We start from the raw sequence: 23,510 nt of genomic DNA, 5'->3' as shown, positions 1-23,510 counted from the left end.
TGAACTGGAGACCACGAGGGGATGCGCCCCCTAGTGGAGCAGGAAGGCACGCATGCGTGGAGCAGCAGAGCAAACTTAAATCTTCAATCAAGTTTGCTTGAAAATGCTTCCGCATCGGGGCTCCGTAGATGACGTCACCCACATGTGAGAATATCATGCCTGCTTGTCCTGGGATAATTCAAAGTAGTGATGCCTCACACAACGAACTTAATTCGTTCCAGGAGCAAGTTTGTTATGCGAAAAGTTCGTTATGTGAAACGCGTTTTCCCATAACAATACATGTTTAAAAAAATTATTCGTTCTGCAGCATAAAATATGCTAAGATGACATAAAAAAAGATAAATTTGTCAAAATGGTGAAAATGGTGGTCTTGCTGAGGCCAAACTCTTTGACGAGGTCACACTGTTTTACCCCACATTCACTCCTTCTAATTATTTCCCGTTTCATTTCAACAGAAATCACCTTCCTGCTTTTTTTAGAAGCCATGATATATAAAAAATATTGAGTTTATCTTAAAAGGACGACTGCCGTGATACGTGCGTGCGTGCGTGATTTAATTCGTAATGAAGAACGATTGCCGCGATACGTGCTTAAGTTAAGCGCAGTGACTAACGACTGCCTGCAGTGCCTGCGCGGAAGGATGCAATACATCGGCAGCGATCGTGGAAGCTCGGGCGACATCGTTGTGTGAAACGAAGTTCGTTGTATGAATCATGAAATGAAGTTCGTTGTGTGCAGCGTTCGCTGTGCGAGGCGTTCTTTATGCGAGGCACCACTGTACTTGTATATCAAAGCACATGTTCCCATAGGCCACAATGTAAACTGAAACAATTAGTTCCACAACCAAGGTTTACTCTGGTGGCCCAGGGGTGGGTACCTGCCTGTGGGTGCTGCAGCCCTTGTAGCGTGGTGGCTTCCTTTCCCCGGGGTCCCTGTGCGACTCTCCTCCCTCTTTGGCCAATGCCTTTTCCTTTCACCAGCGCCTCCCGGCTTCTGATTCAAGCCGGCCGCCTCCTTCTGACGCATGTGCAGGACCTCTGAACTCCCCCGTCAAACCGGTGCCGCTCCAACAACACGCGCACCACGTACAAGCATACATAGACTTGTTTCAACACACTTGCTACTTTTTCATACGCAGATAAATTATTGAATATCCCTCATAGAAGGTGGGGTGAAGTAGCTCCTCTATTTGATGAGATGATCTGTTGTACTGTTCTGTGATGAAGAAAGTTGACAGTTGTCAAACTATGAGATTTTAAGTGCTGAAATAAAGTCTGTAGACAGTTCTCTCAAGATTTGCCTGCAAATTGAAATACAAACAATTATTGTACATTCTTGCACTTTCTAAAAATAATATATAAACTGTTATTTTACTCAAATAGTTTATATATTAAAACAGCAAACAGAACATTTCTCAAAAAGCTAACAGGAGAGGGAGGGGGGGGAGAGAGAGAAAAAGAGAGGGAGAAAAACCAAATAAACAACCAGTGAAGTCTGGCGTATCTAAATTGCCTTCACTGCTGTGCCCTATAGGATCTGACGTTATGCTTTGAAATGCAACCTAAAATACTAATCTAGATAAACACTTTTTATATAAAACCCTAATAGATTCTAAAGGCTACACTATTGTTTTTTTCAGCAAAGTCAGTTTAGAGTACTGAACTAAAAAAGTAAAAGGACAATGAAATAGCCCACTGAAGCCCAAGTTTACATGCCTGCATACTCCACAATTTGTAGCAACTACAAATAAGAGCAAGTAAAACTGGTTTTTAATCCACAAATTCAGAACATGAGCTACTTACTCCCAGGAAAAGGACTCAGCAGATTCTCAATGTAAGAATCAAGATGGTGTGCCATATTTCAACTGTGTTTCTGAGAGTAACAAGACAGTGCTCACCCCGCTTTAGCACTACTGCACAAAAACAAAACCAGAAGAGACAAAAGTGCCTCTTTTAAGAGACTTGGGGAGGCTATTTTAGACACCTGAATTGTGCTTGTATCATTCCCTGAAGCAGCAGCTTCTTTAGGGAACCCCTACTGGAGCTAAGAAACCAATGTTCTGCCCCTTTGAGTACTGGTGGCTTCTGTTAAAAAAACAAAAAGGGGGGGGGTTAAAATGGAGTCTCTAATATACGTCAAAGACTAGTGTATTTATTTCAGAGGAAAAAAGAACTGATCTCTATTGAGAGATTTGTACGCTAGCGTTAAGTAGATGATCGCTCAATTAATATCCCCTATATTTACTCCAGACCCTTGAGAAAGCCGTGTAAACAGGCGAAATGGGTCCCGTCGGGGATCTATTGAACAGTCAGTTTGTCCTTGAGATCAGGACGCAGGCAGGCACAGATAAAGATAAGTCCCACTTTGCTGTCTTGCAATTATCTAAATAAGGTTTTGCACAAAGTAAAAAGAAATAAGAAAAAATTTATTTATCATTAAATGTAATGTGAAGAAGTTTTTTGGGTCAATGATAGATACCGGAACCCCTTACATAAGCAAACAAAATTTATCCCTTGTGGATTGTTTGTGGGGTTACCGAGACCCTTTTTCCCTCTGAAATAAGTACACTAGTCTTTGACATATATTAGAGACTTTATTTTTGCTGGCTATGTGTCATTATTGAGTCTCTTCATCCTTTAGTATTAAGGTATTTAAAATGGACATATAAAGTTTGGGTCTAGTGATGTGCTTTATAATTTAGTATTTTTGAATTTTGAAATAATATTCTATTTATATATATTTTTATTAAATTTTCAACACGGCAACATAGTGTACAGTTGAATAAAGTGAGTGAGTACAATAGTTCAGCCTATTTCCACTCCCGTCCCCGTCATCCTCCCCCCCCACGCACTCCCCCCCAACAGAAATTCACAAAATGCAATATAAACATTCCAGTCCAGTGTGTCTTATACCAGTGGTGATCAGACGTTCAGTAACTGACTACGGGCTCTAGGTGTCAAAGTATTCCAGAATGGCTCCCAGCAAGTACTATATGCTCGCCCCAGTACCGTGTCCAGTGATGAAAAGTGCAGTCGTTCCATGGAGGCATGTTGTAACATCAGAACACGCCAATGTGCAAGTTTAGGAGAGTCCGAAGAGATCCAACAGTGAAGTATCACTTTCTTCCCCAGCAATACCGCACGATCCAAAAAACTCCAGAATCCCTTCGGAGAAGATCCAGGAAGGGACCCCAAAGTAAACAGCATAACCGGGGTAAATGTATAATGATAGTGCCATATAGCCATGATGTGCATGTTGCCAAAACCGCTGCACCCTCACACAGGACTAAAACTGGTGTCCAAACGTAGCAGGTGAATTTAAGGCATCGGTCCGAAGCACACATTTTTGCCCAATACATGTAAGAGGGAGATCTGTAAAATTGTAACAAAAACTTATAATTCATTTCAATCGGTGTCACTTGTGATGTCAAATGTGCCACTCTATGAAGCCCTCTTTTAATTACAGATGGGAGACCTCACAGGATAAATCCATCAACCATTTGGCGGCATAAAAGTCGTAAGAAAGTTCACCCAGACATTCCTGAAGATGACGATGATGAAATCTCAGAGGAATCAGTACCTGTGCGGACAAACTTAAAGCCTCAGAAATCAACTCCATGCGCCAATCCGTAAGACAGTCCTGTGGCAAAGAGCGGACATAAGAGGATAGCTGAAAGTAAGAGTACTAGTGGTGAGGACTTCTAAGGATCGCAAGATTCCATTAGAATGAACCAGTTGAAAGACACAGCGATTAGTGGCTTGAGACCATATAGAGGAAGGTTCAGGAGAAAGTCCAGGGAGGACGTCTCCACTTCCCAGCAAAGGCAAGTATGGTGTTACATGGTAAGAAATGCGAAGATACTGACAAAGAATCCTCCATAATCGTCTCAACGGCAATAAGAAAAGGTTCCATGCTGATGATGTCTTCTGAAGTAAGTGTTTAGTATGGCGTAAGTAACTGAAATGAAAGGGAGCACAAAGAGAGAGTTCTTGACTAGTTGCTGAAAAGTGTCGAGTGCTCCGAAACCAATCATTGAGGTGTCTCATTTGGCAAGCCTGAGATAACAGTTTAAGACTTTGCAAGCCTAAGCCACCTCTGTCTTTTGGCCAGGACATATGAGATAGGACATCCTAGCTTTTTTCCCATTCTACAGATAAAGTTGTAAAATTTTCCCAATTTCCTTGTCATGTTTAGCAGATAACAATAGAGGTAGCAGTTGAAATACATACAATCACTGAGGCACCAACACCATGTTATATAATGAAATCTTCCCCAACAAGGAAAGCGGATACACCCTCCAATTTTGCAATTTGTGCTTCGTGGCAGTCAAAAGGGGGGGGGGGTCTATATTTAAAGAGTACAACTGGGAGAGGTCAGGAGAAATAAGGATAACCAAATATGTCAGATATCCCAGGACCCAAGTAAGAGGAAAATCTCCCCTCTAGACATTCGGAATTTCCAGAAATAAGGGCAACACTAGCGATTTTTGTTTATTTAAGACCAAGCTCGAGTACATACTAAATTCACCCAGTAAGTCTAAAGCTCGAGTAAGGGATCTCTGCGGATCTCCCAAAATCAATAAGAGATCATCCGCAAAGGCCAGAACTCGCAACTGCGATGCATCCTCAGGTAGACCCTGAATCTCATCATCCAGCAGAAGTGTGCGTAATAAGGGGTCTAAATAAAGGAGAAAAAGAAGAGGTGATAACGGACTACCCTGTCTAGTGCCTCTAACTATAGGGAATGTAGATGTTCGGGTACCATTTACCAAGATGCAAGCTGTGGGGTCTTTATACAGTAAACAGACCATCTCATAAAACCAACCATCAATGCCCATGTAAGTAAGCACCTGAAAAAGATATTGCCAATTTACTTGGTCGAAAGCCTTAGCTGCATCCAGGCCAACCAAAATCCCCTTGAGGTCAGTATCCCGCACTCATTGAACTGCTGTTAATAATCCACGGACATTTAGAACAGAGTGACGATGTTGTACGAAGCCAACTTGTTCCGGGACAATCAATTTGGGCAATAGTAATGCCAACCGATTGGCCAGAATTTTGTCCAGGATCTTAATGTCCACATTAATAAGAGAGATTGGGCAGTAAGATTCAATATCTCCCTCCGGCTTTCCTGGTTTAGGTATTAATGTAATATGGGCATGGTTCGCACCCAGGGGGAACCCACCCCCCTCCAGGGCCACCGTGTAATAAGCCGGTAAAGGACCACAAAGAGAAGGCAATAATAGCTTGTAAAACTCGGGGGAGAAACCATCCAGACCTGGGGAAGTGCAATTTTTAAGTTGGGTAACCGCCCCTTGAAGTTCCTTCCCCTGTATAGACCGATTCAGATGCATTCGGTCTGGAGAGGACAGTCTGGGTACCCTGTGTCTGCCAGATAATCACTAGCCGCAGGTCCCTCCAAATTTTCCTTCGCAGAGTAAAAAGCAGCATAGTAATTGTGAAAGCTATCAGCAATATCTGGTGTAGTGGTCACTGTCACTCCCGATTTAAGGAGGAGGCGACGGATAAAGTGATTGGGTCTCCGAGGTCTAGTCAAGATCGCCAACAGTCTACCAGGTTTATTGCCAAATCTATAATAATGAAATTTAGAATAATAAAAATAGCGCTGTATACACTCGTGCAGAAGAGTGCTCAAAGCAATTTATGCCGCGTCAATAATATTCTATTTAATCTAGATTTTGATTTAGGTTTTTTGAGTCATAATAAGTAAAGTTTTTGCCCATTGATTGCAAGCTAGTAAAAGACAGCTTAGAACACTATTTTTCAACCTTTCTATACCTATGGACCGGCAGAAATAAAAAAATTATTCTGTGGACCGGCATCGGTCCGTGGACTGGTGGTTGAAGAACACTGGGCTAAGTTGTGGGCCAGACCCCGCCCATCTCTACCCAATGTCCACCACAGACCCCGCCCCATAATAGTACTAATTGCACCTCGCACATCCCTTGCCTCATCTGGAAGCCTTCCCTCTGACGTTGCAACGTCAGAGAAAAGGCTTCTAGTTCAGGCGCAGGATACCCGTAGGAGCCACTGCCCGTGGCTTTGTGCACTGAATCAGTTAGGAAGAGGGAGCTGGCTCGAAGATTATGCCACATCGATCACACCGTGGACTGGCGGTTGAAGAACACTGTTTTGGGCCTGATGCACGTGCTGGCCCTGTGGACTGGCAGGAGATTTCTGTGGACCGGCACTGGTCCATGGACCGGTGGTTGAAGAACACTGGCTTAGAATGTATGTAAAAGCTCCTTTTTGACAGAAGTCTCTCTCAACTTTATTTTTTGGGGGGGAGAGAAGAGATTTTGATTTAATTTTCAAATCCAGATTTCACAAAGTTTAATATTAAAGATTTGTCATTTTCTGGAGGCTAAGACTCTCCAGCTTCAACTGCAACCTTCCCCTCCCTGCAGGGACTTCAGAGAAGGCAAACAAAACAAATTGGCAGGACCACTGCCCTAATCATGCAGCTGACAGTCCCACCCTTCTGAAGAGGGGGGCAGGATTTCCAGATCTAGCACAGAACAATAGCTCCACTCCTGGTTTCTCTGTTATTAATGCCATGTAGCCCTGGGGCAACAACGAGCTAGTGAGCAACAGAGGAGATGCTGGAATGCAAGAGATGAGAGAAGAGAGTGTGCAAGTCATTGGAAAGTGATGGAAAGTTGCAGATAGATCGTATATAAAAAAGGAGACTGAAGCATGAGTGGAAAGACATGCAGGTAAATGAAAGAAAATGGTGGAGATGGATGTAATGGAAAAGGTGAAGACATGAGGAGAGAGAAAGGTGGCATGAACAGGAGACTCGGGAAGAATCCAAATTGGTAACAATTAGGTGTCTGTATCTGAAGCTCTGATTTCCTTAGTTTGTGTTTGCTTCAGAATGCCCAAATGGAGAGGTAAGCAGGCTTCCCAAGTAAGGAGACCTGTTATGACTCAGAAGGGACCTTTGGATACAGTTGCAACCCACAAGAGGGAGGGGGGTATATAGATTTTTCGGTACGGCTAGAAATGCTCCGCTGGGATGCTCCTGGAATGAGATGTGGAGGGCTGCTTTGGAGCAGGACTGGCTAACTCCTCCCCAGCCCTGCAGAATAAGCTTGCCCATTAGAGTCATGCTCCCAAGAAGGGAGGCTCATGAGAAACCCCCAAATTAAAATTCTGGGTTGGCTCACCTTGTCCAAAATCTTAATGTGTAACAGTGGAACTTGGAATTATGGCTTCCCTAGTTCTCAACTTGCTACTTTAACCATTAGGTATTGATAATACATAGTAAATGACGGCAGATAAAGACCCGAGTGGCTCATCCAGTCTGCCCAACCATATTCCAATGGTAAATCAAAAATAAACTAAGGACAACAATTCTGAAGCCCGGTGGCCATTTGGCAAACCACCAAATACAGTGACAAATTATGGTTTTCAGTAACTACAAGATTTGACATAGCCAACAGGAAGAGGCCGATTATGGAGCTAGGGTTGACTAGGAGCCCAGTGCCTGCATATTGTTCTATTTAATGTGTTGTGTTAGAGCACCATCAATTAGGTTCTTTTTTTTTAATAAACACCCTGTACCTCACTTTTTCAAACAGTTTTGTTTTAGCTTTTGATGCTGATGCTTACTTTTGCTGTTTTGATTAAGCTTTTATTTTCATGTCAATTCTTTGGGTATGTATTACATTATTCCAGTTTGTTTTATAGTTCTGATTAAGCTTTTACTCTAGTGGTAATATCTTGTGCATGTATTATATTTCCCTGGTGATACTTGTTCTGCTGTTTTTATGAAGCTTCAATTTTAGTGACAATTTTCTAAGTGTTTGTTTTTTTTCTCCCAAACTGTATTTTTGTGAAATAGTATAATCTAAGTTGATTTCAAATGCTTTTCTATATCATTAATGTGTTTGTAAGACAATATTCATATGATTATTATAATTTTAGTTTGGATGTAATTAAATTTCTTATTGTTATTTATGTTTTGAATAGCTTCATTGTAGCATTTTTTATATTACAACACAGCCCATGTTGAGTCATGTGAATGTTCTCTTTGTATGGTTGCTATTAAAGTTTCATTTGACTTGAAGACCAGGTTTTCTCTGCTCCTTTGTTGGGATCTTGTATTATTTTGGTGCTTTTTTATTTTTTGGGCACATAATTCCCTAGAGCAGGGGTGCCCAATGCGTCGATCGCGATTGACCGGTAGCTCAGGAAGGCAACGTGAGTCGATCGCAGAGCCCATCCCGGGCTCTGTGATAGACTCATGTTGCCGTCCTGATCTACCGGGCCTATCAGCCTTCCTCTCCCCGACGTCAAAGACACCGACGCTGGGCATTAGGTTGTTTTTGTCATTTTTGGGGGGGGAGGGGGGCGTGGCGTGGCGGTGGCGGCAGCAGCAGCAGCAACAGCCTGAAAAAGAAATCATCCTGGCCCGGGTCGGTGTCATACTCCGGAACTTCTACCTCTTCCAGCAGCCCTCTCCCTTCTACCTGCTTCCGGCCACACCCCCTGCTCCGCGGCTCTCTTCAGCAACTCAGCAGCAGCGATCGACACAAGCTTCTGACGTCGGGGCCTACCCTCTGCGAGTCCCGCTTGTTTCAACTTCCTTTTTCCACAAAGGCGGGACTCGTAGAGGGAAGGCCTCGATGTCGGCAGCTTGTCTTGATCACCGCTGCTGACGAGTTGCTTAAGAGAGCCGCAGAGCTGGGGGGTTTTGCCAGGTGCAGGTAGAAGGGAGAGGGCCAGATGCAGGACTCGTGGGTGAGGGAGCAGAAGAGAGAGAGAAAGAGAGAGGGGAGGGAAACAAAAGGAAATATTTCATACTGGGTTGGGCCGGAGTGGAGGGAGGGTGGAAAGATTCTGACTACAGGGTGCATTAACAAAGGAAAAGGGGGGAAAGCTGAAAATGGAGATAGTGACACAAAGAAGAGAAAGAGTAAGCAGGACCTACCGAATAAGGATAGAGATACAGAGGGGACATGAAGAGGAGGTGAAATAGAGACATAGAAGTAATGCTGAAAAAGAGTGTGGGGGGGGGGGGGAGATAAAGACATTGAAAGGGCAAATGGTGAACATGGGGTAAAGACAAGGACAGAGACAAATGAAGATTCTGAAAAAGTGGTGAGATAGGGATATAGGTGAGATGGACACAAAGAAGGATGATGCTGGAAAATAGGTGGAATGGTAATTCTGACAGACACAGAAGGGAAATGCTGGCTCAAGGAGAGATGGGGCTCAGGCTAGATGGAATGAGGAGAAATGCCTTGTTGGCCCGGAACTTCTTCTCCTACGTCAGCGCGACACTTCAGCAGGGAAAGCTTGGGACGGCGGTGGTTTGGGGGCTGTTCCCCGATGGCGGTGGCAGCAAACCGAGAGGCTTGGGGGAGGGCACGGAGAAAGAAAGAAAGGGGGCAGACAGGGAGACAGAAAGAAGGGGGAACAGGGAGACAGAAAGAAAAAGTTGGGGGAGAAAATGAGGTCTGGAGGAGAGGAAACATACAGGAGGCTGAAAGAAAGGAAGAAAGATTGGATGCACAGTCAGAAGAAGAAAATGCAACCAGAGACTCATGAAATCACCAAACAGCAAAGGTAGGAAAAATGATTTCATTTTCAATTTAGTGATCAAAATGTGTCGGTTTTGAGAATTTATATCTGCTGTCTATATTTTGCACTATGGCTCCCTTTTACTAAACCGCAATAGCGTTTTTTAGTGCAGAGAGCCTATGAGCATTGAGAGCAGCACGAGGCATTCAGCGTAACTCCCTGTGCTAAAACTTACTATTGTGGTTTAGTAAAAAGGGAGGGGGTGTATATGTCTATTTTTGTATTTTGTTACTGAGGTGACATTGCATAGAGTCATCTGCCGTGACCTCTTTGAAAAAACCCGGAATATGAATAATTAACATTTTCTCTGCCTTTCAGTGTGCTTTGTGTTTTTTTTAAATTTTATTGTTGGTAGATCATTTTGACTTAGTCATTATAAAAGTAGCTCGCAAGCCCATAAAGTGTGGGCACCCCTGCCCTAGAGTGTATTTGTTGTAGGTAGAAAGCTGCTGGTGCAGCTGTACCAGGGTGACATAGTGAAGAAGTCTTTCCCTGCTGCATTCATAAAGTGTCACCCTCTACCCCAATGGATTTAAACTTGCCTGCCATACCCCATACCACCAAGTCACAAAAAGGTGAACCCAGCACAAGGGTCCAGAAACACAAGGAAGCATGACCAAAATTTTGCTTGTTATGTGTGTCCCTTGCTCATAAAAGCCACCCTGTTAAATCTGGAGCACTGTTTTGTAATAGACAAACTGATCTCTAGCAAGTAGCTTCTTTAGTTTTACACAATTATGTCTTTGCACAACAATCTAGTACCAAGGCACAGAGCAGCACTTCAGCAAGGCAATGAAAGCTGTGCAAAAGTTTCTGTATGCCCTGTCTGACACCACATTCATCTGCTGAATCCAATGAATGGGCAACACAAGGGCAAGATCGCTTTGAGGAAAGGGACGCTACCAGTGGTATGCCTCAAGGTTCAGTTTTTGAGCCTGTTCTTTTAGCATTTTTGTAAGTGATATTGCTGAAATGACTCAGGTAAGATTTGCCTCTTTGCAGGTGACAAAATATTTTTATTTTTTGTATTTTAGTTGATTATGTATGTAATTTTGGATCCCGCTTAGCATTGTTGGATATGCGGGATATAAATATTTTAAATAAATGAATACCAAAATCTGCAACAGAGTAGACACCACTGATGGTGTGAACAACATGAGGAAGGCCCCTATAGCTAAGCTTGAAGAATGGTCTGAAATTTGGTAGCTAAGATTTAATGCTAAGAAAAGCAAAGTCATACACTTGGGCTGCAAAAACCAGAGGGAACGGTACAGTTTCGGTGGTGAAGAGGCATGAAAGAGGAGCAGGACTTGGTGCGATAGTATGTGATGGCCTTAATTAGACTGTTGCCTAACAAACATTATGAAAGTTGCTCCAGTCACCTTTAAAGCCAAATGACATATTTGGCTTTCCTCTCTACTACTGTCGGGCACTTTTCCCGAAGCCTTAGGCCAAATTCTGATCACTCAGATCGTAAACACCCCCTAGGAATCCATTAAGTTGACCACGAACTACAGACCCATCGCGAGCATTCCATTTTTTATAAAGCTGATGGAAGGCCTGGTTAACCAGGACTTAGTAACTTACCTGGATAAATTCAGCATACTGCGCGACAACCAATCAGGTTTTCGTCCTGGGTTTAGCACGGAAACAGTTATTGCCTCTCTACTAGATTCCCTCCACAGTTTATTTAGTCAGGGTACAAGTGCTCTAGTCCTGCAATTCGACTTTAGTAACGCTTTCGACCTAGTCGATCATGACATCCTACTCGAATGTCTGGAGTCAATTGGCCTTTCGAGTAATATCCTAAAATGGTTCCAGGGTGTTTTAAGGAAATGCTCATACCAAGGTTATAGTGACAATGATCATTCCTATTGCTAGGTCAACTCATGTGGAGTCCCACAAGGTTCCCCCACTATTTAACATCTACTTAGCCTCATTGGGGAACCTACTGCAAAGCTTAAAAGTCAAATTTTTCATTTATGCAGACAACATCACTTTAGTTTTTCCCCTAACAAACCTATCTCCTGAGACAAAGATCCACCTGGCATCCATATTAAAGCAAATCGATCAATGGATGGTCCAATCCAAACTGAAACTCAACTCAGAAAAACCCAAATTCTTCCTAGCTAGCCCGAACGACAAACTCAAAGACTCTTCAATTTCCTTGAATGGTCATGTCTATCCTATTGTCAACTCCATAAAAATTCTGGGAGTAACCCTGGACCGTCACCTTACTCTTGAAGCGCACACTGAGCGATTGATTAGAGGCTTCTCGATTCTATGGAAACTAAGAACCATCAGAAAGTACTTCGATGCAACTTCATTCCGTTTATTTGGTGCAAGCCTCCATACTAAACATACTCTACTACTGCAACATCATTTATCTGGGGTCTTTCAAGAAAACTATTCAAAGACTCCAAATCATCTAAAACTCAGCCGTCCAACTGATATTTGTCATTAAAAAAATGGGACCACATAACCCCATATTACCAAAAACTTCATTGGCTGCCCCTGGAGGCAAGAGTCCTGTTCAGATTTGCCTGTCTTTGTTTTAAATCTATACTTGGCTCGGCCCCTGCATACCTGGTCGCACATTTCAACTTGGACTGCCCCAGCAGACCTACACATAGAGTCCACATGTTCACCCATCCATCAATAAAGGCTTGCCGATACAAAAGATACCTAGACAGAACACTTGCTTTCCAAGCGGGCCAAATGAACAACTGGCTGAGCACTCTTCATCCTATCTAAGTTTTAGAAAACTAGTAAAAACAAACCGATTTGTAACCTAATTGCTCCCATTGCCTACCGCTTTATTCCTCTGATTTTCACCACGATCTCTCATTCCTGCTCTGTGGTTCATAGACAAAATCATGCGAGACAACGGCGCGCTGACAACTGAGCGCAAGGTTGACGGCGCACTGAAGAAAAGCACTATTTTAAAGGGTTCCGACGGGGGGTGTTGTTGGGGAACCCCCCTATTTTACTTAACAGACATTGCGCTGGCGTTGGAGGGGGTTGTAACCCCCCTCATTATACTTGAAACCGAACTTTTTGCCTGTTTTTTAGGGAAAAAGTTCAGTTTTAAGTATAATGTGGGGGTTACAACCCCCCAAACCCCCCACAACGCCAGCGCAATGTCTGTTAAGTAAAGTGAGGGGGTTTCCCCCCACACCCCCTGTCGGAGCCCTTAAAAATAGTGCTTTTCTTCGGCGCGCCGTCAACCTTGCGCTCAGTTGTCGGCGTGCCGTTGTCTCTCGCGCAATTTAGTCCCGTCACCCCGCTCTGTTCTCTGCCTACATGTATTGATGTCTGTCCAGTACGCCTATTCTTGCTGATTGTTTGGAGAATGTTCCAGCACTCTTATCCCTGTATCCGCTTCATGTACTTTAAAACCTTACTTTGTACCTATCTGCGCTGATTGTCCAGCTCCTCTTATTGTAAACCGCCTTGAACTACTACGGCTTTGGCGGTATATAAGACAAAAATTATTATTATAAAAGTGATCAAACAGGTTGAAAAGGTGACATCAAATGCTAGGAGGATGCTAGAGGGAGATAGGATAGGTATGGATAGGAAAAAGGAGGTATTGATGCTCCTGTATAAGACTCTGGTGAGACCTCATTTAGAATATTGTGTGCAATTCTAGAGACAGCACCTTCAAAAAGGTATAAAAAGGATGGAGTCGGTCCAGAGGGAGGTTACTAAAATGGTGGTCTTAGTCATAAGGCATATGGGGACAGACAAAGGTGGGAGAGAAGAAATATGATAGAGACAAGTTTAAATACTTACGTGGCATAAATGTGCATGAGACAAATCTCTCATATATGAAAAGAAGCTCTGGAATAAGAGAAACAGAAAATGCAGAGAATGGAGTCGGTTCAGCGAATGGCCACCAGGATGGTCTCAGGTTTCAAGGATCTCCCGTATGAGGAAAGGCTGTGTAAGTTACAGCTATACTCACTCGTGGAACGTAGAGAGAGGGGGGATATGATTGAGATGTTCAAATATGTCACGGGTCGTATTGAGGTGGAAGAGGATATCTTTTTTCTTAAGGGACCTACGGCGACAAGAGGTCATCCATTGAAACTCAGGGGTGGGAGATTTTATGGTGACACCAGAAGTACTTCTTCACCGAAAGGGTGGTTGATCATTGGAATAGTCTTCCACTGCAGGTAATCCAGGCCAGCAGCACGCTGAACTTCAAGAGAAAATGGGATAAGCATATGGGATCACTTTAGGGAAGAATTTAGGGGGTGGGTCATTAGAGTGGGCAGACTTGTTGGGACGTGGCCCTTTTCTGCCTTCACCTTCTATGTTTCTATATTGATGTTACTAAATGCAAGGACTATATGCTCTGAAAAATTACAAAATCAAGAGAAAAAAATTTCTCAAATTTTAATACATAAAAACTTCATTTCATTACTATGAGTAACAGTAAGCTTGATCGGTATTTGTGTTTGAAAATAATCAAAGCAGGTTCCTTTTTCATAAAATCTAGTTTCTGCATGCACAAGTCTGATTAAAACACTGCATCTTCATCACATCCCACGGAGCCTGGAAATTCTTTATAATCATCCAAATAGCATCCAAGCCAGAATACATATAATAAATTTAAATAATTAAAGACTATATTTTACCTCCATGCAAAACAGCCTCAGCTAATGGACCTCAGCTAATGAAAAACTAAAAACCATAGTGCTTTTACAATGGCTGACTTTACATCACATTTGGAGTGTCTGCTAATATATCTCCATAGAGAGGCTAATTCCTAAAGAGCTTATCATCCCAAATTTACAGACTTAAACTTTTGTAGTGCGTGTATGTTTGATAAAATAGTAAACAACCCCCATTCCCCCGATCCAGACTACCTCACAATCTCTTGTGGTCTAATGTTGTAGTCAGGGCAGGAATGATCCCTAGTTGCTCTTGCCCATGCCAGCTCCTCTCTCAAAATGGATGCCATGACCTTTTGTGGCAGTCTTGCAAGATTGGTTGTCATGGCCTCTAATGGCATTTTGAGAGCAGATCCAGCATGGGCAAGAATGACTGGGAATCATTCCTACCCCGACTGCACCCCTAGACCACCAGGAATTTTAAGTTAGGCCCAAAGAGGGTCATCTACAGGTGGGGAGGAAATTCCGGGAAGAGGGGGGGGAGACACAAATAGGGCAAAGTACAAATTTTCAGTTTTCACTGAAAACACAGTTTCTGCTGAAAATGAAAACTATGGCCGCAGCCGTTTGGTTGAAACTAGAAAATGACACACTAACAAAATTCATCACCATTCCTGTCCCCACAGATAACTGCAGAAAACAATCCCATGCTATTCTTTAGTGCCCATCTCAACCTCAGTCCTACACCAGCATTCTTCAATGTAAGGCTTCAGGGTCAGTGGTTGTGCTCATTTATACTCTTGATACCCTCTCTCCTTTCAAGAATGGCATGGAGATGGTTTCCCGCAGTTATCCGCAGGGACAGGAACGGTGATGAATTTTGTCACCCTGTCATTCTCTAGCTGAAACCCAAATCCAGGCAGAAGAGGACTTACAGGCAATTTCTGCACCAAAACAAATTGTCAGCCTCTAGTTTACCCTTCTCTTACATCCTGCTACAACAAAAACTGATGCAGGAGAGTTTGAAAGTTTCTGGGGGAATCTGGCCACTCAGGTAACAGTGTGCTTCTAGGGCCTTTTACAAAAGCTTTAAACTAAATTTTGTAATCCATTAAAATAGAAGCCTAAGTGAACACAAACATATCAATTCTAAGTTTACGTGTAAAATATTCCACTACCTTTTCCAGAAGAAGCTGAAAGCCTCATAGCCCTGCATACCTCCATTATGAAAACACTCAGAGGCAGGAATGGGATAAAAGTTGGTCATGTTGAGTCACAAATATACCTGAAGAGAACAGAACATGAAGTTTAGTATTATAACAAAAATTCTGGTTATTCTATTTACTGCAAAGACAATGTTAAGCATGATTGTGGTACTTAAAGGGATTGTAACTGTGATTAACTGTCTCAACGTCAGAGGGAATGCTTCCGGATGAGGCGCGGGATGCGCGAGGAGCTGCCACCTGCAGCTTTGTGCACACTGTGGCAGTGAAGAGGAGGGAGCCAGCCAGAAGATAATACCGGGGGGCAGCAATTAAAGTGTCACATCGCACCAGCTGCATAAAACTGCTAGGTGGGAGCCGGAAGGTAAGACAGCCACCGGAGGGAGGCACCTAGTTGAGACACAGCATGGAGGGAGGGAAGCGACAAAGGTAGGGGGAATTATTTTATTTTCAATTTAGTGATTGAATTGTATCAGTTTTGAGAATTTACATCTGCTGTCTTTATTTTGCACTGTTCAGGAAGAAAATCATTTTGTTTCTTTTTCTCTGGGGTTGTACAGCATACAGAGTCTTGAATCTTAGGGTTTGTTTGTATATATTAGTACTTTTAGTTTTCGATCCCGTATTTGCATGGGGTTATCTATGTTCTGGTAGGAATGAATGTTGAGAAGCATACAGTGTGCTTTGTGTAGTTTAATTTTGTGGTTAACCATTATGTATTGTTAATATGATTATATTGTGTATGTGTATATATGAAAAGTGAATGGAAAAAATGGTGTTACAATTATGGGGGCGGGGTCTGGGGCAGAGATTGGGTGGGGTCTGGCCTGCGACTTAGCCTGTTTTGGATTTCTGCCCCTTAATGTGACTGAGTTCGACACCCCTGGCTTAGATCAACCACCTCAAAGCCAGAGAAACAATCCTATGACTTTCTTCCATAAGGAATCCATGCAGTCTGATTAGAAAATCTCAATCAGCCAAGAAAGTTAGCATTTAAGACTTTTTGGTTGTTGGTTTTTTTTTTTTAAATAAGCACTTTCCTTTTACATCAAGAAAAAATGAATTTTGGGGAGAGGGATATGGTCCTTTCAGTATTCTAATAAATTTAAAAAAACTAATCTTTGGATCTCAGGGTAGGGGGGTTATTTATATACCGCCTATCAAGTTATCTAAGTGGTTTACAATCAAGTACTCCCTATCTGTCCTGGTGGGCTCACAATTTATCTAACGTACCTGGGAAAATGGACGATTGAGTGATTTGCCTAGTGTCACAAGCAGTGTGGGATATTAACACTAAGGTTCTGGGGTGTGGCTATAACTTCACGCGACAACAGCTGGTGTACCTTTAAGCTAGTCTCTCCCCTTTTCAGTGGGACAGGACAGAGTGGGCATTGCAGACAGAGGCGGCCGGTTGCTTTTCTGGCTTCTGTCCTCCACGGGACAAGAGGGGGAGAAAAATCCGAGGAAGAAGCCCAGATCCCAACAGGAAAGATCCTTTGCCCCCACCCCCAGCTTTCTGATCTCCCAGTCACTACCTTGTTTCCATCTGTCTTACAATGGATCTTTTAGCCCTAAACCATTCAAAGACTACAGTGACAGCTGATGATGCTACTAATGCTTTGCTATGCGACACTCTCCCATGGGCTGGACAGACTCGAACGCATCTTTGTTTGGCACCCCTGTTTTATTAATACCTCACCTCTTTTTCCCTCATAGCAGTTATGCTTCTCCCCAACATCTCTCTGGATCTGGCCACCATCTTGTTACACTGCTTTTCTACCTCAAGTTCTCTTTCATGGTTGGCATATATCACTCATTCCCACTGTGTAATGCTTCCTTAGATTTGTTTTATCTTTATACCTCAAGTTTATGGTTTTTACATTTCTTTTACAATGAATCTTAACTTGTGAAGCATGCGACCAGTTTCCAAGATTATTTATTCTGTCTCCTCCCTCTGCTGCCAAGTCTTAACTGAAGAGCACTTTTCCAACACGCTGTTCATTTTTTGTTGTTTTATCTCTTTTTTTTCCATTAAATTTTATCAAAATACAAAGGGGAAAACAGGCAATAACATTGTCAAATATCATAATCAAGAGACAATAAAGAATGGGGAAGGGGAAGAGTTCCATTACCACAGGGAAAAAGTAAATATATATATAACTAGTCTTTAAGCCCATTATATTAACGGGTGCTAGAATATGTTTGTCTGTCTCTCTCCCTTCCCCTGTCTTTCTTTGTCTCTCTCCCTCCTGCTCTCTGTCTTTCCTTCTCTCTCTCTCTGGCCCCCTTTGTCTGTCTTTCTGTCTCGCTCCCTGCCCCTGTGTCTTTCTTCCTGTCTCCCTCCCGCTATTTTTCTTTCTTTCTCCCTCCCTCCCGCTGTCTTTCTTTCTATGTCTGTTTCCCTGCCCCTATGTAGCAGCAGCATTTCCCTCCCCATTTCCCTGTGCAGCAGAATTTCCTCCCCTCCATTTCCCTGTGCAGCAGCATTTCCCTTCCCCACCCCACTTTCCTGCGCAGCAGCATTTCTCTCCACACCACTTCCCTATGCAGCAGCCTTCCCTCCCACTCCATTTCCCTGTGCAGCAGCAGTATTTCCCTCCTCTTCCACATCCCTCTGCAGCAGCATTCCCCCTCCTCCCCCCTATCCCTTCCCTTCCCAGCAGCTGGTTGTTTATGACCAGCTTCCTTAGTCCCTTGCCGGAGTTATTTTTAAGTTTAAAGCTGCCGCGGCGGCTCCTCACAAACCCCACCTGCGTTGGAAACCTTCTCTGACGCAGGTGCGGCTCACGAGAGGAGCCGCCGTCGTGGCTTTGAACTTAAAAATAACTTCGGCCAGGGAGTGTAAGGGAGTCGGCCAGACCGCGGAACATTACCTGGGGGCCGTGAGTGTGGGGTTGTTGTCTAGTTAGACAGAGTGAGGTCGGGAGTCGCATCTGTGCATCCCTGCTTAAAGTGCCTCGCATGCGCAGAAGAAACCAACGCCGACTCCTTCTATTGTGCATGCGGGGTCACTGACCTATGGATCACGCAGGTCAGAGTGTGCATGCTTGCTTAGGGTATTATTATCATTAGTGATACCATATTTTAACTTGTGGCAGATATCTAAATTGTATCAGAAAAACATGAAGAGGAGAGGAAGGAAAAAAATAGTAAAACAATGAAAAGGAAAGAAGAGAAAGAGACCCTGGAGCCCAAAGAGGGGAAAAGAAGAAGAGAAGTAATAGAGAAGAGAGAGAGTAGGTATGAGGTACCAAGAGTACTAGTAATAAGGCTTTAAAAGAGAGTCCAAATAATCAGTAAAGCTGGCCCATTTAGAATGAACTTTAGCGGCTAAGGCATAAATTTGTCTCATAGGTAGCAGCTTTTGGACCAAGTGAGTTTTGCACAGAGTATTCAACACAGACATTAAAATACCATGGATTGGTGAGTTTTGGCTTAGGAATAACTACAGTAAATTAATTTTGCCTTGATAAATGAAGCTCTAGTACAAAAGGCATATGACTCTTGAACTATGATTGCGAGTTGTTTAGAAGGCATCATCTACTTTTTTCGGCTCCACTTCCTATCTCTGCTCTGTTAATCCTGGTGGAATTCAGCACAAGTGTGCATTGCAAAATTTGCGCAGAATTCCCGAGATGCAGAATTACCGGTGTTCTGCACAGAATTGCGACACTCTCGGCCTGAATTGTAGACGGCAACATCTTTGGTCAGCCAGAACGAGCTCTGTAGGCTTTCCCCGCCCTCGATGATGTCACATCCTTTTTCTTCAGGCCAGACTCCAGTAGAGGGAAGCTCACAGAGCCTGTGTAAAGTTGCCTAAATCAACATCCTGTGGTACACAGGATGAATTGGGGACAATGAGGGGGGGGGGAATGTTAATATTGTTTTGCATTTTCTCAGCAAGGCTCCATATGACCCTTTGCAAGAGGCATCACTGAGGTAAAGCTATCACTTCAGCAACGGAAAGGTCTCAAAGCTGCAAGCTCTGTCGTGTAGAGCCTTTCCTCAGGTTTACAAAGGCAGGGGTCTCGCTCCGCATAGTACCTTCAAAAGTGTTCTCGACTTTCCATGTAAATCAAAAGTCCGGCTACCTGCATGCCATTCTACGGGTTTGGAGAAAAAGACAGTCTTGGCGTTGCTGGAGGTAACCCAGCCTCATCAGGTTTTCAGATCATCCTGGGTGCCTCCAGGATCAGGTTTGGGAACCACTGGCATAGCTCAAAACTGACAAATAATGGACTGTGTGAATTTTAGAAAGTGCTCTTTAATATCATCTGCAAAATAATTCCTATTAACATCTCTGTAATACAGCTCACAAAGACAATTGCCCCAAAAGACAGATGCCAGAGATATTTCACTGATCACCTTTCAATCCTCCGAGTGAACTCCATTCATCAATTTGTTCTGTTGTTTACAGATAAAGCCTGGAAAGAAAATGAAATGAAAGAGACAGCAAGAGAATGAATATAGGTAACAGAAGCAAATAAAAGCCCTACTCTTGAGAAAGAAAAGACAAAATAAGGTTAATGCTAAAGTCCCCCATAATGCGTAAATTAGGGAGAAAAAAATTCCCTTGGCTCCTAACGCCAAAAGATAGATTAACTGAATCCACAAAGATTGTGCATAAGAATCTGATCAGCTTTGCAGTCTTACATTCATGCCATTATGTCTTTGCATGCTACTTAGGAGCAGATACACGGCAAGCACCTCTCCCAAAAGCAAAGAGCTATGCAAGAGTCACTGTCTGCCTTTTCTGACACCACATTCACCTGCTAGTGTTAGTGAATGGGCAACACAAAGGCAAGAGATTGCCCAGCTGCCTTCTCTGTTCTATTACATTCTGTCATCCAATTCCAGGATATCAACTCTTAATCTCACTTAATATGAAGGACCCCTTTATTCATTTAGAACTGGCAGGTTTTATGAAGTCACGGGTTGTAGGTGCAATGTTAAGTACAAATATGTTACCTGGAGACATTGGCTTATTGTCTGAGCACCAGTCATTTTAGGACTTTGAGCCACTTAATCCCATGATAAACTTGTTAGGAATAGTGTTTCATAATCAAATGTATGTTGTGCAGCTTCAGTAACTATGGACATTATATTAAAAAATAGAAAACAAATCTTATGAGGACATCAACATATCATATATTCATATAAATCTGTAATAATGTTGTGAGCCCATGGCACTGAGAGACTCCCCCTTTCAAAACCCAGCATGCATCCAAAATAGAACCCTTATAGACCAAGTTTCAAGTATTAAAATTTGATTAAAACGCTTATAAAATTTCTAAGCACTGTACATAATAGTAAAAATAGAAGGTACGAAACAAATAGAAAATACAAACAAGACAATCTTTGGACAACAACTAACAGGAACAAGGGGAAAGAGGGAGAGAACTACAACAGTATAAAGAAAAGTTCACAAAAAAGGAAAAAATGAAGGGATGGGGGACATGACTAGAAGATTTTCTTATGGAAATAGAAGAAATTGTAGGTTTAACCGATCAATTGTTTAGATCTGACAAGGTTAATTAATTTAAGTTTACTAAATGGCAGTTTCTGTTATTCAAAGTATACGAGTCCTGACAAAAATATCCCATACTCGCAAGTTGCCAGGCTCTGCACCCTGTCTCTCCTCCTCTTCCACCTCTGGTGGTCTAGTGGTAGGCCGAGACAGGAGAGATCCCTCTCGTCTCCCGGCCCGGCCGATACAAATAATGTTTTTTTACCCCCTTCCCCCCGCCTACCTTTTCAGTTATCCCTGGTGGTCCAGCGGTATCTCAGACCACGTTCTCAACTGGTTTAGAGGCTTCCTTAGAAACCGATCCTACCAAGTCACCAGTGAGCAAACCTACTCCCAGATCTGGACCAACCCCTGTGGTGTCCCCCAAGGCTCCCCTTCATCACTCACCCTATTTAACCTATACATGTCCTCCTTAGGCCAGGAGCTTTCCAAACTGAACCTCCAATCATACATCTACACGGATGACATCAATCATCGTCCCTATCACTACACTGTCAACTGAAACCATCTCATCAATTATCAACCACATAGAACAATGGTCAACAAACTCCAAACTAAAGCTAAACCCGGAAAAGACCAAGATATTTATGGCCTCCCCAACAAACAAACAGAAATCAGCTATCAACCTAAATGGAACGGACTTCTCAATTAACCCTACCATCAAAATCCTTGGAGTTACCCTAGATCAGCAACTGACACTCGAAGCCCATACCAACATTCTAATCAAAAAATGTTTCCATTTATTATGGACACTACATACACTAAAACCATACTTCAATTTCACATTATTCAGACTGTTGGTTCAGTCTCTAGTTTTAAGCTCATTGGTCTACTGCAACATAATCTACCTAGGATCTCACAAAAAAAAAAAAAAACCATCAAGAAACTGAGACTCATCTAGAACACAGCCATATGACTAATCTTTGGCTTGAAAAAATCCGACCACATTACCCCTTACTACAAGAAACTTCACTGGCTATCTATCCTCCTCCTCAGCACCGCACCCACCTACCTCCTGAAACACCTCACCCTACTGGACAAACTCCGCCTCTCTCACAGAATATTACTGTTCACATTTCTTTCTCCCAAAGGATGCAAATTCAAAAGATTCCTCAACAGCATACTTTTCTTTCAAGCAGGGATCTGGAACAACACCTTAAGCGATCTAATCCTGAATGCACCAACATACCATTCATTCAGAAAATGATTAAAAACCCACTGATTTGACAAATTTTTCTGATCCTTCTATTCCGTTCATCTCTTACCTCTTCTAATACGCTCCTTCTTCTTACCCTACCACCCCGTTCACTCAACTGTCTTCCACACCTTCCCAAATCTAACTGATGTAACCTCAGTCCTTAGAGCATCTCTTGTTGTATACCGTCTTGAACTGAAAAGGTATGACGGGATATAAATAAAACTATTATTATTATTATAAACAAGCTAAGATAGAATGGATGGATAATTAATCGTAGATTATCAGACTAAAAACAAAACAAAAAAAAACAACTTAAAGAACCAAGATATTTTTGGCCCCTGTAAAACTGAAGTAACTGGTATTTAAGCCAAAATTATCAAATAAAACATCGTAAGAGAAAACTCAGCCCCCAAGGCCATCCAATGAAGGGGGGGGGGAAAGCTCTACAGCTATTTTCATATTATTGACATTCTTATAGTTAACAAATTTAAACTTCCTTTTACAACGCCGTGCGGCAAATGCTCCAACTCCCATTCAAATCCTATGGGCATCGGAGCATTTCCCGCGCCGGCCCGCACTGCCGGTTTTTGTAAAAGAGCGGGTTAAACACTCCTCTGCAAAATAATCCACAGCCAATTGATTAAAAAAAAAAAGTGCTAAAGCTAAACAAAAACCGAAGTTTAAAGCACTTAGGCCCCCTTTTATCAAGGCGCGTTAGGGTATTTTTTTTAATCGCCGGCCGCGGCGGTAAAAGCTCAGACGCTCATAGAAACCGCGGCCGGCGATTAAAAAAAAACCCCCAAACAAACCTTAACGCGACTTCACAAAAGAGCCTTAAAGAAAACAAGTTGTTTTTAGTTTACACGAATCCATACCCGACTGTTAGAACTTTGCCTGAGACGCTTCAAGTAAATTTTCAGCAGTTCCAGCTCTACTAAAAAGATCCTCGTTCCCAGCAAGCTTGCATTTTAAGTTTGTACCAAATAAAATAAAACTGACTTGCCCAAGGTCACAAGGAACATTAGTGGGGAGATAAACTGCACGCGTCACCCTAAATAACATTCTTAATAAGAGCAGCAGTACTACAGACCGTAGTGGCATAAACCCAAAAGTAAAATAAAACTCAATTTAATACTCTACCACTAACGCGAGAGAACCACCGAATAAACCCTAAAAGAACTCTAGACCCCCTTCACCACGTGTCTTATCCGAACCACTTACCCGATCAAGAGTAAAGACGTCACTTCCTTAGGTCACGCTTCTTCCAGTCAGACCAGGACATCACTTCCGCAGGACACAGGCGAGAAATGCTGTTTCAAGCCTCATTCTGGGGGC

The 23,510-nt window shown here is 42.8% G+C and overlaps 1 long non-coding RNA gene and 2 other non-coding genes across 4 annotated transcripts; all 3 read right to left on the bottom strand.

Moving 5' to 3' along the window:
* Positions 1 to 805: 805 nt before the first annotated feature.
* LOC117352583 lies at positions 806 to 23,382 on the bottom strand. 2 transcript variants are annotated; one of them, XR_004537724.1, is made up of 5 exons: positions 23,051 to 23,382; positions 20,419 to 20,540; positions 19,816 to 19,874; positions 15,406 to 15,512; positions 806 to 1,300 (listed from the first exon to the last, which is right to left on the bottom strand). It is a non-coding gene; the product is annotated as an uncharacterized LOC117352583 (long non-coding RNA). The 2 variants fall into 2 exon arrangements; XR_004537725.1 differs by lacking the exon at positions 20,419 to 20,540.
* Positions 10,344 to 10,484, bottom strand: LOC117352835. The gene has a single exon (XR_004537887.1). It is a non-coding gene; the product is annotated as a small nucleolar RNA SNORA13 (small nucleolar RNA).
* Positions 20,112 to 20,253, bottom strand: LOC117352836. The gene has a single exon (XR_004537888.1). It is a non-coding gene; the product is annotated as a small nucleolar RNA SNORA13 (small nucleolar RNA).
* Positions 23,383 to 23,510: the final 128 nt, after the last annotated feature.

Source organism: Geotrypetes seraphini, chromosome 1, assembly GCF_902459505.1.
Source record: "Geotrypetes seraphini chromosome 1, aGeoSer1.1, whole genome shotgun sequence".
Taxonomy (NCBI): Eukaryota; Metazoa; Chordata; class Amphibia; order Gymnophiona; family Dermophiidae; genus Geotrypetes; species Geotrypetes seraphini.
Note: the sequence above shows the minus strand (reverse complement) of the source record. Positions and strands in the feature narration are given on the sequence as shown.